This window comes from Scyliorhinus canicula, chromosome 16 (assembly GCF_902713615.1).
Source record: "Scyliorhinus canicula chromosome 16, sScyCan1.1, whole genome shotgun sequence".
Classification (NCBI taxonomy): Eukaryota; Metazoa; Chordata; class Chondrichthyes; order Carcharhiniformes; family Scyliorhinidae; genus Scyliorhinus; species Scyliorhinus canicula.
The window spans coordinates 119,190,064-119,206,580 of NC_052161.1; positions in this window are offsets into that span (position 1 = coordinate 119,190,064).

Below are 16,517 nucleotides of genomic sequence, written 5' to 3' on the forward strand. Positions count from 1 at the left end.
GAGAGTTGCAGGCCTGAGGACGATGACTGCTTCTGCATGTTATTGCCAAGACGCTGTCCCAAGTCACACCGAAGATTACTGCATGGGCAGCAGGGAAACCAGCGAAGACAAACAGAACCCAGAGGGAGTGGTACCAGGGAGCTGGTTGACAATAGAGAAGGAGCAGAGAGAGCTTATTGCTGCTGAAAGAGCAGATGTATATGGGACAATGAAGAGAGACAGAAAGCTATGGCAACAATTACTCAAGTAGCCATTTTTGGATATGATTAATGAGAGCGGGGACAGTAGGAGAGGTTGGAGAGAATGAAGGTCAATATTTGAGGATAAGCTGATATGACCAATCTTCAAGGAGGTTGGGTCAATGCTGATGATACGGAAGGCCTATATTTGGTTGGGCAGGGACAAGTCATGATGCCTTAGTTGCTAGGGGAGAATGCATATTAGCGTCCCTAGGGAAAGGATGGGCAACTAGAGAAGAGCCAGTGTTTATATCCTTTGCTGGGTTCTCAAACATACAGACCTTCATTAATGCCACATTTCCCCAATAACCCTTTAGCAACTCTGTATTCTAAATTATTCCATTGCATAAATATCCAGGTAATTTCAAACCACCACAGCAGAACATGCTCATAATCTTGGTAATAGTCATGATACATGGCAGTCCTCTGTGCCCCCTCAATTTAACCTACCATAGCAAATAAAGGGCTGGGTCCTGGACGAGGAGGATTAGCTACTTCAAGACAGGGCTGATGACTCTGGTTTGGAATCACTGGAAACCATGCTGCCGCAAGCAACATTATGGAGCACAGCATTGGTGTCTTCAAATTACACTCTGTAGGAGCCCTTTTGTATTCAGCTGAGTGGTTATGAAGATTTGTGATGGGATACACTTGCTGCACAACCTCGCCATCTGTCATCTGCCGCTGCTTTGCACATCTTGCACAAAGACCTCAAAGGCATTGTCAATAACCTTGGTGCTCGCACTTTCAGCCATTTCTAAGAGTCTAATTTTTCAAAAACCTCCCGCCACGTCTTGCAATCCCAATGCACCTCCTTTTTAACAGGTGAGGATTTTGATGGGTGAGCTACATTGGAGTCACGCCCTTTGGGAGACAGTGTGGAACCCATCGGGGTGCAGCATTTGATGGCTGGTATCACAACTTGCATTCCAGTTAAAATACCTTCCATCACAGCACCTACAGCTTCCGACAATGGTCTGGGTGCGGTAATGAAACCTTAGACCCATGCCTCGGAAACGCACGTTCCTGTCATTGTGGCTGTTCAACGGGGTTTCCTGGGTATCCAAGCAGGCAGTCAGTCTGTCCGCCGGTAGATCAGCGGCATTGCTGAGGCTTCGCCCCCTGCAGGAGAGTGGCAGAGAGTGCCTGCATGGGGCGCTCCATGAAACCTTATGCCCTTTCCTGGGATGACAACATTCCTGCTTCCACCCCTGACACCCCACCAGTGGCCTTATCGTTGCCAGCCAGCCCTCACAGGCTGTGCGTACCGAGATATTGCATTCTGAAGCCAGGCCCACAGCAACCCAAGGTCATCCTCTAAGGTCATCTGCAATCTCTTTAATTGAAGGTCAGTAACCTTCCACCACCCACACTGGAATCACTGGGGAAACCTCTTGCTGGAGCACAAGAAAGAGCAACAGGCAGAATTCAGAAAGCTAATCTGTTTATTTCTGTATACATTATTTAATGATTGATTCATGAAATCGGATTAGAATGCAAATTTGCTGATGCTTCTTACAACAATGAGCTAGTTAGTGAATGATGGGAGATAATAATAATAATCCTTATTGTCACAAGCAGGCTTACATTAACACGGCAATGAAGTTACTGTGAAAAGCCCTCCTAGTCGCCACACTCGGGCACCTGTTCAGGTACACAGAGGGAGAATTCAGAATGTCCAAATTACCTAACAGCATGTCTTTCGAAACTTGTGGAAGGAAACCGGAGCACCCGGAGGAAACCCATGCAGACACAGGAAGGACGTGCAGACTCCACACAGACAGTGACCCAAGCCGGGAATCGAACCTGTGACTCTGGAGCAGTGAAGCAACAGTGCTAACCACTGTGCTACTGTACTGCCCTACGGGGACTGTTGATCAATATGTTGTGATGAGGTTTCATGTATCGCACATAAATGATTTGAGTCCGGACAGAAAGGGGCTGTGTTCATCATATCTTCCTTTCCTCTCGGTTGTCCTCTTGTTCTTGCACTTCCACCTCTTCCAGTTCCAACTCCTCATCCTTTCCCTCGACCTAGTACTCCTCAGTTTCTCACCTGGTAGGTCTGTTTCATCAGTGGCACCAGCCATTCGTGATATTGGGTCCGCTGCAGATATGTGCAGCCAATGAATATCACAGGCTGTGCTCGCTGCACCTGAAACACAATTCAGAACACTGATTCAATGTGCTGCCTGCACATTGTCAGGATTAATCAATCCAACTCCAATAGCATCCTGTGCTTTGTGACTTACCTTACAAAATATTAACAGGTTCATATTAGCCGGTCAGGGACTGGGAATTATGTGGAAATTAACTCACCTCCTGACTCCCAAATCCTGTCCATCATCGACAAAACATGTCAGGAGTTTGCTGGAATATTCCCCACTTGCCTGGGTGAGTGCAGCTGCAACAACACTCAAGAAGCTCGACACCATCCAGGACAAAGCAGCCCGCTTGATTTGCACCCTATTCAGCATTCACTCCCTCTACCACAGCCATGTGTACCATCTACCAGATGCACTGCAGCAACTTAGCAAAGCTCCTTCGACAGCACCTCCCAAACCCCCAACCTCTGCCACTTAGAAGGATAATCTGGGCAGCAGACACATGGGAACACCACCACCTGCAGGTTCCCCTCTAAGCCACACACCAACCTGACCTGGATCCACATATCTGTCCTTTCACTGTCTCTGGGTCAAAGTTCTGGAACTCCCTGACAGCACTGTGGGTGTACCAACATGACTTGGATGACAACGATTTAAAAAGGCAGCTCACCACCACCTTATCAAGGGCAATTAAGGTTGGCCAATAAAAATGCTGACCTAGCCAGTGACACCCATGTCCCATGGAAATAAAAACCCTGCAGATACTTTGAACACGTGAAGGAGAAAATGACCTGCAATATATCAAGGAACCCTCCTTTCTGCCTCAATCCCATGGCTGCCTTCACCTGGAACCTGGTGTTGGGTCTGCTTTCCTTATCCAGGGAAGCCCCAGGAATCCCTGAACATCCTGAAGGAAGCAGAGACCTGACATAATGGGAACCCATTGCCTTTTTCCCCCTGCTGAACTTGGGTAATGAACCATCCCTGGGTGCTACAGAAAGGAATACAAAGACTGAACCATTTGCAGATTGTAGCTGCATATTGCCAATTGCAAATTAATAAGCTATTGGTCTAGTTTTGTTTCTTAAGGTTGCAAATAACTTTTTATGACCACCATACAGGACGTTCATTCTAATAATAATGCATTTCTTATTCCAGGCTCTTGTTTTGCCAATATTTCATTTTATTGCTTACTGCAGCTGTTCCAATTTAAAATTACAGCTAAAGACAGCATCATTTGTGCAAAAATAAGATTTCTTTTTACATTTAAAAGCCGGACGAAAGATTCAATGGGCCGTAATACAAATATTCCATAATTGGCTAATTTTACCTTAATTTTACAAAATCCCTATCCAAGCATAACATTCTTGTCCAAAATTAAACCATATTTATCAAGATTCAATTGAGCTGCATTTTTCCATGTCAATTATAAAACTTCCTTCTGTCACCATATTGTGTCGTGACTCACTCAGGAGCAGTACAGAGACTTGTGTGCTCAAAGAATGGAGGAGGGATAAGCACAATAAATCAGAATTAATAAGGGATAACTAATTATAATGCTTTGAACTTTGGAGGCCCCTCTTGTTAATACATTAACCAGCTGATTGGGAAAGGCAGCTTCAATTCCTTCCTTCCTGATTTCTTCCGTCCTCCCTTTATTTTCCTGTTCCTTCCTTTTCCTCTCTTTGCTGCCTTTCCATTTTTTCTCACCTTTGCAACGCTATTCATATACAATCCAAGCAGGAAACTGACACTTGAGAATTCCTCTCTAACAGGGCGGCACGGCGGCGCAGTGGTTAGCACTACTGCCTCACGGCGCCAAGGACCTGGGTTCGATCTCAGGTCACTGTCCGTGTGGAGTTTGCACATTCTCCCCGTGTCTGCATGGGTCTCACCCCCACAACCCAAAGATGTGCCAGGTAGGTGGATTGACCACGCTAAATTACCCCTTAAGTGGAAAAAAAGAATTGGGTACTCTGAATTTTTGTTTTTAATCCTCTCCGAGTAGCAAGGCATGGGAACCAATCTTGATAAAAGTGCTGTTAAATACAGTCTGGTGCGTTACACTGTCTGCAGCCTGGAAATGTTTCTAAAAATCTTTTTAATCAGGTACATGGAAGAATAATCTCTTGTTCAGCTTATCATTAAACCACTTTGGCATTTTATCACATTGTGGTTGCCATAGCAGTCAACTCCGTAGGGTGACATTTTCTCTTAGCACATTGCTTTTGAGATAAATCTATATAATTAAAAGTCTTGTGTTTAGCTCGTCCATACAATCGCACCGTTCATTAGTGTCACGCCTCAGAGGCATCGCACCTTAAGTATGTAACATCTCAGGACGCTCACTCTCGCTCGAGCCATAATGACCTTATTGAGGTGGGGATGGGGGGGGGGGGGGGGGGGGGGGGGGTGGGGGGCACATTGGGGACGTCATTGAAAGTTTGTGGTCAATTCAGGAAGGTGACAGCTACAGTTCCAGGAACAGCTTCAGAAAACTAGATGAAGCTTGCCACCTATGTTCTCTGAAACCATGTTGGGTTCCTAATAGGCTGTGAGCCAGGAAGTTCTGCAGGGCTTCCTCTATCTCCTGATGTAACTTCAAAAGAATATTGGTGGGATTTCTGGACCACAATTCCAAGTAGCTGGATATGGAAAGTAGCCAGGACCATTAGTCACTTTGTAAACCATCCGAGTGCAAATTGACTCAGTCCCGATTACACCCTTAGGATTCTTTGAATACAATCACTACAGTGTAAAAGGAGGCCATTTGACCCATCGAGTCTCTACTGACCGTCCTAAAGAACACCTTGCCTAAGCCTACTACCCCACCCTATCCCCTCAACCCTGTCTAACCTACACATCTTTGGACACTAAGGGGCAATTTTGGCATGGCCAATCCACCTAACCTGCACATAGAAGATCATAGATCAGAGATCATAGAATTTACGGTGCAGAAGAAGGCCATTTGGCCCATCGAGTCTGCACCAGCCCTTACAAAGAGCACCCTACTCAAGCCTACGTATCTACCCTATCCCCATAACCCAGTAACCCCCACTTAACCTTTTTGGACACTAAGGGCAATTTAGCATGGCCAATCCACCTAACCCGCACATCTTTGGATTGTGGGGGGAAACCGGAGCACCCGGAGGAAACCCGCACAGACACGGGGAGAACATGCAGACTCCGCACAAACAGTGACTCAGCCGGGAATCGAACCTGGGTCCCCGGAGCTGTGAAGCAACTATGCTAACCACTGTGCTACCGTGCCGACCACACATCTTTGTGTGGAAACCAGAGCACCCGGAGGAACCCCACGCAGACACAGGAAAAACATGCAAACTCCACACAAGCAATCACCCAAGGCTGGAATTGAACCCGGGTCCCTGACGCTATGAGGCAGAAGTGCTAACCACGGTGCTACTGTGGCATCGCTGGGCTAGACCATGGTCGATTCCAGCTCCACAGGCCCCGGAGCCCCAACAAAAGTGAATTAACCAATACTTTGTATAAAAATTCTCTAAATCTTTGGCCCTTGGCTGCCCAATAATTATCGTTGCCATGTTTGTATGCTGAAACACAATTACTGTTCATTTATTACCAAAATAAAAATGAAATATACAGTAATTACAATGGAATAATGGCAAGGAAACGATTACCCCCGTTTTGCTGTCCCACTCTCTACCCACGCATAAGGCAGACAAACACAGAGGGGTGGAAAGGGGTAAAATAATTAGGATTAAGTTTTTAAAAAAATAAGAGTGCATGCTTTCAATTTGTTTTTTTGCAGCAGGTTGTCCTTCCAGTATGCTGATTGATCAAGCCCATCAGTGTGCAGATGGTGATGGTCTTCTAGCAGCAACATTCATTCAGTACCCGCAGAAAGTAGGATTTCTTCTGGAGAGTCACTTTAGCCTTTGCAAAACTGGGCCTTCAACTCAAAGGTCCACTTCTCTCTTTAGACTCTTTGTCTCACATCAAACCGAGCTTCCAGCCCGAGTTTTAATTTCAATGCTTTGCAGTTTCACTAATACGACATTCAGCCTGACTGGGGAAAGAGTGTTCTTCCACTGGATTTTTAGAGAGAATCCCTCAGGTCTTTGAAAGAGAAAATCAGAGGTGCTTCTCCCAGCTTCTGAACCGAAAATGAGACTAAAAGCAACCCAGCCTTACTGGGGAGAGAGACATTCCAGATAAATCAGGTCAAATCACCACTGGTTACCAGCAAAGCCCAGCATTTTGAGCCAGTTCATTGTTCGCCAGCCAAGTCAGTCAAACTGAGTCATCGCTGATCTCCCTTCCTTGAATTAAAGGCAAAGTCTGCATTGAAGCCACATGCCCATCAATCATCCATGGATAAAAATTGTAACAGCAAAAAATAAAGAAAAGGGGAAAACAAGAAACAAACAGGGTTTAAACAGGAGGCTCCTTACACTATTGTAGATTTGCCCCCTCAGAGGGATAGATAAAGTTTATTGCTCATCCCCAATTGTCCTTGAGAAGGTGGTGGTGAGCTGCCTTCTTGAACCGTGGGAGGTGGCAACCAACAGGTCTCTGTGCCAATATTTGACCTGATGCCATGAGACTTCATGAGGCACAGAGTTAATGTTGAGGACTTCCAGGACAATTCCCTTTGAGTGGTGTTTGGGACATTGTCTGCAAGGTGTGATTCTGTGTAAGACCAAGTCAAGCTATTGGTTTGCAGGACAGCACTCCCAGTTTTGGCACAAACCCCCAGATGTTGGGCAGCATGGTAGCACACGTGGCTAGCACGGTGCCCTCACAGCACCAGGGTCCCAGGTTTGATTCCCTGCTGGGTCACTGTCTGTGCGGAGTCTGCACCTTCTCCACCTGTCTGTGTGGGTTTCCTCCGGGTGCTCCGGTTTCCTCCCACAGTCCAAAGTAGTGCAGGTTAGTTGGATTGGCCATGCTAAATTGCCCCTTAATGTCCAGGGATGTGCAGGTTAGGCTATGGGATTACGGGGATAGGACGGGGTGGACACTCGTAAATGGGCAGAGTGCTCATTCGAAGGCTTGGTGCAGATTCAATGGGCCAAATTACCTCCTTCTACACCGTAGGGTTTCTATGGATTCTGTGACACAACTGAGTGATTTACCTCAGACATTTAAGAGTCAACCACATTGGTGTGGGCCCTGTGTCCCATGTAGGCCAGGCCAGGGATAGTGAACCAGGTGCGTTTTTACAACAACTGATGACAGCTACAATGGTCACATTATAACATCACTGCGATTAATTTTTAATCCCAGAGATTAATTAAATGTATTAGAATTCCACCAGCTACCATGGTGGGATTTGAACCCTCTGACCTGGGACTCTGGAATACCAGCCCAGCGATGTCACCACTACTCCACCCCTCAATCTTGCAGGATTTGTGTGAATATGTCTCGTTTTCTTTGCCAGGTGCGGTAATCCTCACCCAGCTAAACTCAGCCTCATGCAAATGCATAACCGTCTTAAACTGTCTCCAACCCCACATCCCAAACCTTACATTAGGGTGGCCCAACTCAGCAAAACGCCCAACCCCATCACCCCTCAGTCACCTCTCAACTGTGACTCACTAAGCCGAAGATATTATCCTCTCCAGGACGGGCCCACACACGTGTTCAATTATGAAGCAACCATTCAGAGTAGGAATGAATGCTTCTTGTGGGGTGGTGGGGGCTGCTTGTGGGAGGGCGCCCTCACATCTCTTCTATCTGTTGCTCAATTATTTGCCATATAACTAGATAATTGAAGCCCATTATCACTGCCTTCCTTTCACTGACTGCCTCAACGACTTGCTTCAACAGCTACAGATCCATTTTCGCCCTTTGATTCAATGGTCTGGTATACAGACTGGAAGAAGCTTGAACATCCTGTTCAATGCACGATTCGGTACCAGAGTGTCTCCCTGTTGGCCTCCTTTTGCTCCAATACCTTTTTTGTCCTGACAAAGAAAACGGCCCTCCAACCTTTTACCTGACCGAGTCTCAAAGCCTGACCCGGTTTCCGTGAGCACTATCTGCTCGAGGATTTTCAGCTGTTGTTTATTTTCTGTCAGTTTATTCCGAACATTTGTTTAAATAGCAGCGATTAGTAAAATCCCCAGATAATTTGGTGTGACTCTTGTCCTAAGATTTTGTGGTGGACCCAAGTGAACAGGTACCTCCTGCAGTTTGGAATGACAATATCTGTGGTCAGACTCAGTCGGGCAGTATTCAATGGTCTCCTGAGGGTGGGTTTCCACGTGGTGGGGAGGCCCGATGGGTGCCTTTCCTGCCGTCTACCCCAATCTAACCACAATTTAACGGGCGACGGGTGAGGCCTAAAGAAACGCACCCACTCCTCTTAAATGCCATCTTCTGCCTAGTCACAAATGTTTGGCGTACATTGGCAATGGGTGGGAAGTCTATATCTCCATGGGGGGTTAGTCAGGAAAGGCAGTGTGGGGGGGGGGGTGGCTGTTGCTCTGCCCAGGCCCCCTCTTCTGATTGGAGGCCTCCTCTCCAGGTCTCCTGTGCCCTCCCCCAGTTGGTCTATGCATCCCAGCCACCATACCCCTCACCTCAACCCCAAGGGGCCTCCGAAACAGGCTCTGCCAAAGAATCCCCCCCAATTTACCTGCCGTTCGACTCCTGGCTCCTCTTCTTCAGAGATTGGATGTAGCCCCGGTGATGCTGCTGAAATCCCAGCCACTCACATTGGCCGGCAGCTCTCAGCGGCGGGACTTCCCCAGAGGGGAGTGGGGGAGGGGGGGGGGGGTGGTAGGCTCGTCTCAAGCTAATTAACACGCAGAGCAGTAAACGACATTGGGGATGCGTTTTATGGCAACCTTTTCAGCCTCAGTGTAGGAAGCCCCGCCGTAAGTAAAATCCTGCTGTATGCCTTTTCTATGACAACTGGTTTGGCACTCGCTCCAATTATATTAAAGAAATTTGCAGCAAGCTATTTCTCACCAACCTTGGCCTGGCCCATTGTTAATGAAAAGCCTGCATTTCCAAAGATCTGGCCTTGAACAGCACCTTTATCCTCTATGTCTAACTGTGTGATGCGACCACAAATTCATGCGAAACAGAGAGCAGATGTAAACTGTGGCTTTAATCGACTAGAACAGTGCCTGCCTGTGACTGCTCTGCTACTGAGAGCTACCTACAGGGCTACTGCTCTTTATACCTCTCCTCAAGGGGAGGAGCCAGGGGCGGAGCCCACAAAGGCACCAATATGACACATCACAGGTAATACCTTGCAATGGTCTAAAGGTGGAGCCCTCATGGGCAACAGCATGGTACAGTCACATACATGGTGAATTGCTACAGCAATACGTTCACCATATTCACCCCCTGTTAAAAAAATGAAGTCCGGCGGGGGTGAAGGGTTCACAAGTTCAGCCTGTCCGGCACCCAGATCATGCGCTGTGATCGCCAAAGCTCTGATATTGCAGCTGACCCATGTGTCGAACTCGTCCGTGCGGGCATGGGTAGTGAAGTTGCCGGTCCGGGCACAGACACAGACTCCGGGAGCATGTCTTCTGGAGCCTCATTCCTGTGGGTCGGTGGGGGAATGGGGGCGGGAGGGGGTGTGGGTGCCATGTAGGGGCGAGGGCACTGGTCAGCGTAGGTTGGGCAGGGTAAGTTAGGGTGGCGGTGGTAGTGGAACCTGCGGGCGCTAGGTCCCGGAGGGAAACCGTATCCTGTCGGCCGTTGGGGTGTTCTACGTATGCGTACTGGGGATTGGTGTGAAGGAGCTGGACCCTCTCCTCCAGGGGGTCAGACTTATGGCTCCTACCGTGTTTGCGGAGTAGGACGGGCCCCGGTGTCTTCAGCCCAGATGGAAGCGAGGCCCCGGAGGTGGATTTCCTGGGGGAAACAAACAGGCGGTCATGAGGGGTCTCATTTGTGGCCATGCAAAGGAGGGACCTAATAGAGTGGAGTGCGTTGGGGAGGACCTCCTGCCAGTGGGAGACTGGGAGATTCCTAGACCGCAGGGCCAGGAGGACGGCCTTCAAGACCATCGCGTTCTCCCTCTCCACCTGCCTGTTTCCCCAGGGGTTATAACTGGTAGTCCTGCTCGAGGCGATCCCCTTACCCAGCAGGTACTGACGAAGTCGTCGCTCATGAACGATGAGCCCCGGTCACTGTGAACGTACGTGGGGGAAACCAAACAGGGTGAAGACACTGTATAGGGTTTTAATGACGGTGGCAGCGGTCATGTCGGGGCAGGGGATTGCAAAGGGGAAGCGGGAGAATTCGTCAATAACGTTGAGGGAATATGGTCCAGGGTGACCACGCTGAGGTACGGGTAGCCGGCGTGGTCGGAGGTGCTGGGGTGGTCCCAAGATGGCTGCTCCCGATGGTTGCACGTGTCAGGCGGCGAGGAAGATGGTGTCCAAGATGGCGGCCCCCACAAGTCGCACGTGGCAGGCCGCGTGGGCGAGGATGGCCAAGATGGCGGCTCCATGAGTCGCACATGTTGTGCGGGCTTGAAGATGGCTGCCCCCATGAACAGCACGAGGCCGATGATGCGTCCGGGAGTGGAGTTGGCAGGCAAGCTGTTACACTGTGGGATCTGCGGGCCTGTGAGTCTGAGGGTCGGGCCTGTGAGTCTGAGGGTCAGGCCTGTGATGTTGAGGGTTTGGACCTGGCAAGGCAAACCTTAGCAAAATGTCCTTTTTTTCCGCAGTCGCTGCAGTTCGCGTTCCGGGCCGGGCAGAACTGCCTGGGGTGCTGATGCTGGCCGCAGAAATAGCAGGGTAGCCCCCCTGTGTTGGACGGGCAGCCGCGCGGCACAGACCTGGGGTATTCTTTGGTCGGGGGGTCCACGAGGGGCGCGTGTGATCAGATGGGAACGCGTTGAGGCTTTGGAACGCTACTTCTAGGGAGGAGGCTAGCTTTACCGTCTCTTCCAGGTCCAGGGCACCCTTCTCGAGTCGGCGCTGTCTCACGTAGTTGGACCTGACTCCAGCCAAGTAGGCATCCCGGACTGCGAGGTCCATATGTTGAGTGGCCGTAAAGGCCTGGTAGTTGCAACTTTGCGCAAGGACTTTGAGGTCACGTAGGTACTCCTCCAGCGATTCCCTGGGGCGTTGGCGGCGAGTAGTGAGGAGATGCCGCGCGTACACCTCATTCACAGGTGTTACATATAGGCGCTTCAGCATTGCGAGAGCATCTGCATAAGTGGAGGCTTCCTCGAGTTGTACAGAGATTCGCTGGCTCACCCGGGCATGGAGGAGGCTCAGCTTCTGATCGTCGGAGACGGAAGGCGAGGAGGAGGCGGTGAGGTAGGCCTCAAAACAGCGGAGTCTTTGCAAAAAGACCCCTTTGGCCTCCGCGGCCTGTGGGTCAAGTTCCAATCGGTCAGGTTTGAGGGCAGATTCCATAGTGGTGTTGTAGTCGATTAAATTGATGCGACCATCAATTCACGTGAAACAGAGAGCAAATGTAAACTGTGGCTTTAATCGACTAGAACAGTGCCTGCCTGTGACTGCTCTGCTACTGAGAGCCGCCTACAAGGGGAGGAGCTGGGGGAGGAGCCCACAAAGGCACCAATATGACACATCACAGGTAATACCTTGCAATAGTCCATAGGTGGAGCCCTCATGGGCAACAGCGTGATAGAGTTACATACAGTTACATACAGTTACATTTACATACATGGTGAATGGTTACTGCAATATGTTCACCACACTGTGCAACATACATTGAAATCTCTAATTCTCCTTGCTTGGTCAGCAGCAACATTCACCATCATTAAAAGGCCTAAAACAGGAGGTAAATACCCAATAAAAATGCTGGAAATACTCAGCAGGTCTGTGGAGAGAGAAACATTCAGACAACGACCTTTGATCAGGGCCATAAGAGATGCACCATTTTTATGCCTGTATTTCATGAATCTCAGACCTTCTTTCCATTAGTTTGTTTGTCCCCACATAAAAAAGCAACAGTAGCTCCTTTATTTATCCCTTTTGATTCTCTCTCTATCCCCGCTTCCTGTCTAATCTTGGAAAAACACAGCCCATCTAACTCCTCATTCCTGCAAAGTTTCCTGCTGGATATTTATCAGATAGAGGATCAGCCATGATCATATTGAATGGCGGAGCAGGCTCGAGGGGCCGAATGGATGGCCTACTCCTGTTCCTATTTTCAATGTTTCTATTTCTTTCATTCTTTCATGGGTTGAGGGTGTCGCTGGCAAGGCCAACATTGGTTGCCCATCCCTAATTACCCTTCAACTGAAAGGCTTGCTCGGCCATTTCAGGTTGCTGTGGGTCTGGAGTCACATGTAGGCCAGACCAGGTAAAGACAGCAGATTTCCTTCTCCAAAGGGACAACAGTGAATCAGATGGGTTTTTACACCAATTGATGATAGTTGTCATTGGTTATCATTCATGAGAAAGGGAGTGGTCATGTGGTCTCGTGGGTAGCATCCCTGCCTCGGAGTCAGAAGCTTCAGGTTCATGTCCAACTCCAGGAATTGATGGAAAAGTGTTCATAATGAAGCCAAACAGGTTTGAGTGTCACATGTTGGTTAGCAGTGGAAATACTGATCTGAGCATCCTCTGAGGCAACAGTACAGAAGATACAACATGCATGTAAAAGTGTACATTGCCACAGCAACTCAGACTCCTGAAGGACCAGCAGGTCCAGCTGGCTGAATGGCTGGTGTGGATCAGATTGGTGCCAACAGCAGGGGGTCTGACCCCTGTTCTGGCTGAGGAGGATTAGGGACCTGCCTCCTTGCCCTACCCTGGATGCTGGGGAGGATTCAGAATAATATTATTAGAGTCACAAGTAGGCTTACATTAACACTACAATGAAGTTACTGTGAAAATCCCCTAGTCGCCACACTCCGGCTCCTGCTCAGGTACACTGAGGAGAATTCAGAATGTCCAATTCATCTAACAAGAATATCTTTCGGAACTTGTGGGAGGAAATCGGAGCGTCCAGAGGAAACCCACGCGGACATGGGGAGAACGTGCAGACTGGCACAGACAGTGACCCAAGCCGGGAATTGAACCCAGGTCCATGGCACTGTGAAGTAACAGTGCTAACCATTGTACTACCGTGCCACCTCCTTGCCCTACCCTGGAAGAGGTTGTGGCACTAGTGTTGGACCTTCCTTTGGTCAGAGAACTCAAGACGAAGAGGACTAACTTTACATTCCAAGTTTATTAATTGAAATTAAATTTGACCAATTGACTCGGGGAGATTTGAATCCATGTACCCACAGCATTATCCTGGGCCACCCCCAGGATATCCCACAGTCTCCCCATAGCAAGATATGGAATCCCCAACAATAAAGTTTGTTGACTTACCTTTGACTTCTAGGACTTCCTTGCCCATATCTAACTCTTATTGTGTTTATGTTTGAGTTAGGGGACAGTTTCTTTGACTCCCTGCACTTTTTCCATTTCCTCCTTGGTGTGAGAGATGTGATTGCTTGAACCGATGTTGACTGGAAGGGGTGAAAGCAGAACAAATGCACTTGGGAAAACTACTGTCTGGCCCAGAATCATAGCATCAGAAAATGGTTAGCAGCGGGAACACTGATCTCAGTATCCTGCGAGGCAAGAATGTCAAAAGAGCAACATCCTACAGAATAACTTCATAATTGCTAAAGAAAAGCTCAAGGTTACTCTGTTTCTTTACTGACCTACAAATGTAACCAGCCTCTCACATGTAACAGATTAACTCCTTGCAATGCCTTCTTGAAATCCTTTCCCTTTCTAGCATCATCTAAATTGTATATCTGCCAAAGGAATGTAGGTGTATCTCAACTGGATTCTTGAGTGAGCTGGCAGCCATAAACATCCTAAAAGGGACAGTTCACTAGGCAGTTGACTATAAAACCTACATTGATCCACGCCAATATGCATTGGCTCCCGATTCAGCAATGCCTTGAATGTGGAATTCTCATGTTCAAATCCCTCATATCCTTGCCCGTCCATATCACCTCACTTTTGATCCGTACATTCAAGGCAGCACAGTGGTTAGCACTGCTGCCTCACCGCATCAGGGACCCAAGTTCAATCTGTGTGGAGTTTGCTAATTCTCCCTGGGTGGGTTTCCTCCGGGTGCTCCGGTTTCCTCCCTCAGTGCAAAAATGCGCAGATTAGGCGGATTAGCCATGCTAAATTGTCCCTAAGTATCCAAAGGTTGGGTGGGGTTAGAAGGATAGGCCAGAGGATTGGGCCTAGGTAGGGTTGTCTTTCGAGGGGTCGGTGCAGACTCAATGGGCCGAATGGCCTTTCCTCTGCATTGTAGGGATACTGATGCGATCTAACCGAATCGGAAGATAGTCCCGGCACGAGCGCATTTAACCAGGTGTTTCCCGGCTCTCACCGACACTAAGAAACACCACTCTATCCACCGGGACTTTTGCTCAATTCGGGGCCTCAGAGGGAACTGCCCAATGAGGCCGTATTTAGTTCCATTTCCTACACTGAGGAGTTCAAGCCCCCCCAAAGGGGTCCTCTGGGCCCCCCGCATACCACACCTGGCACACCCAGTCCCAATCGCTGGCACAGAAAAAATGGCAGCCTGGCACCTTGGCATTGCCAAGTTGGCATCCAGGTGGCACTGCTAGGCTGGCAGTACCAGAGTGCCACCCTGCCCAGTGGGAAGCACCTGTGGGTGTCTGATCACCTGGTCGATCGCTGCGAGTGTTGTTCGGTCTGACACCCATTTGTGGAGACTAGTACTGAACAGCTCTCACCCAAGGCCTCCAAGGTGAAGGGGTTAGATCCCAATGCCTCGGGTACCTCGGGGAAATGCATATTAGAATGAGACTAGCTACCTCGCTGTAATATGCAAATTTGCAAAATAGTAACCCTGCCCACAATGTGCGGGATTGAGATTGTGACGTCACGCAAGATCACGTTAGATTTCGCGAGGCATGGCGAGTTGTCTTTTGGGCGCAATGCGGCCAGTAGATCGCACCCACGATGATTCTATCTCCTCAACTCAACTTAATTTCTATTTCACTCCAAGCTGATCGGCGTATTATCCCAGAACATGAGGTCAGGAAATTCTTGCAGACAGACCACATTTATAATACTGTATAGGTTAGCAGGAGTTTCCCTGGCATTATTCCTGGTGAATCAGAGGATTTAAAAGAATGATGTGCTTTTTCAAGTTGTGTTATCAGGATTTGTGATTTATCAGCAGGGGCTGCTGCCAGGGAATTTGGAAACTCTCAGGTAAGATTCAGAGTCCAGCATCAGACAGGTTACATTTCCAACTTGCATTATTCTTAGCCAGCGAGTGCAGGGCTGCCAACTGTGATAATCAGGGGCTGGATTCTCCGCAGCCCCGTGCCAAAATCATGTTTGGCGCAGGGGCGGAGAATCAAATTTCCCGACGGAATTGGGTCCGGCGCTGCTCCGGCGATTCTCCAGGCCCTGAATATCCGCGCATTCGCAAATCGCGCCCCGCGGCTGGGGGGCCCTTGCCAGATGCCCACCCAGCGGTACTCTGCTCCCAACAGGCCGAGTTCCCAATGGCATGGAACTAACGTGGTATGGCCAGTTGAGACTCTCACGTGGCGGCTGCGGATTCAGTCCGCGCCGCCCTGGTGGGTGGCGGGGGGGATCTGGCACCGGCTGGGGTGGGGGTGGGGGGCCTCATGGGCGGCCAGGGGAGAGATCAGGCCGGACGGATCCTCAGGCGCGTGGCCAATTGCGTAAAGCACTCCGGGTCCCTGCTAGCCCCCTGAAGATAAGCGAATCGGCTGGTATTTTTTCCAGGAAAAACGGGAGTGCAACACCTGCATTTTTACACCGGCGTGGGGGACATAGTCCCATTTTGGGAGAATCTAGCCCCATATTCCTGCAGGGTTCATCACATGACTTACCCCTGCTCCAGCCATTATTCTGCCAACATATCCATCCTTGTGACGCACTGCCTTCCTACACCAATTGAAAAGGAAAATACTCATTACCCAATTGGATGATGCTTGACTCTCAGCTAAAAAACCATTTCCCCCCCTATATCAATGTTTTATATCTGGTAAAGAGAAATGTTTTAAAAATATGACAGAAAATATATATTTTTTAAAGTCCCAGTGATTTTTCTCCAGGGTTGCACAGAGGTGTATCCTGGGCAATGATCTCCAGGCCAGTCCAGGAAAGTTGGCGACTCTAGGTGAGGGAGATGAGGATGTTGCTCTCCGCATTCC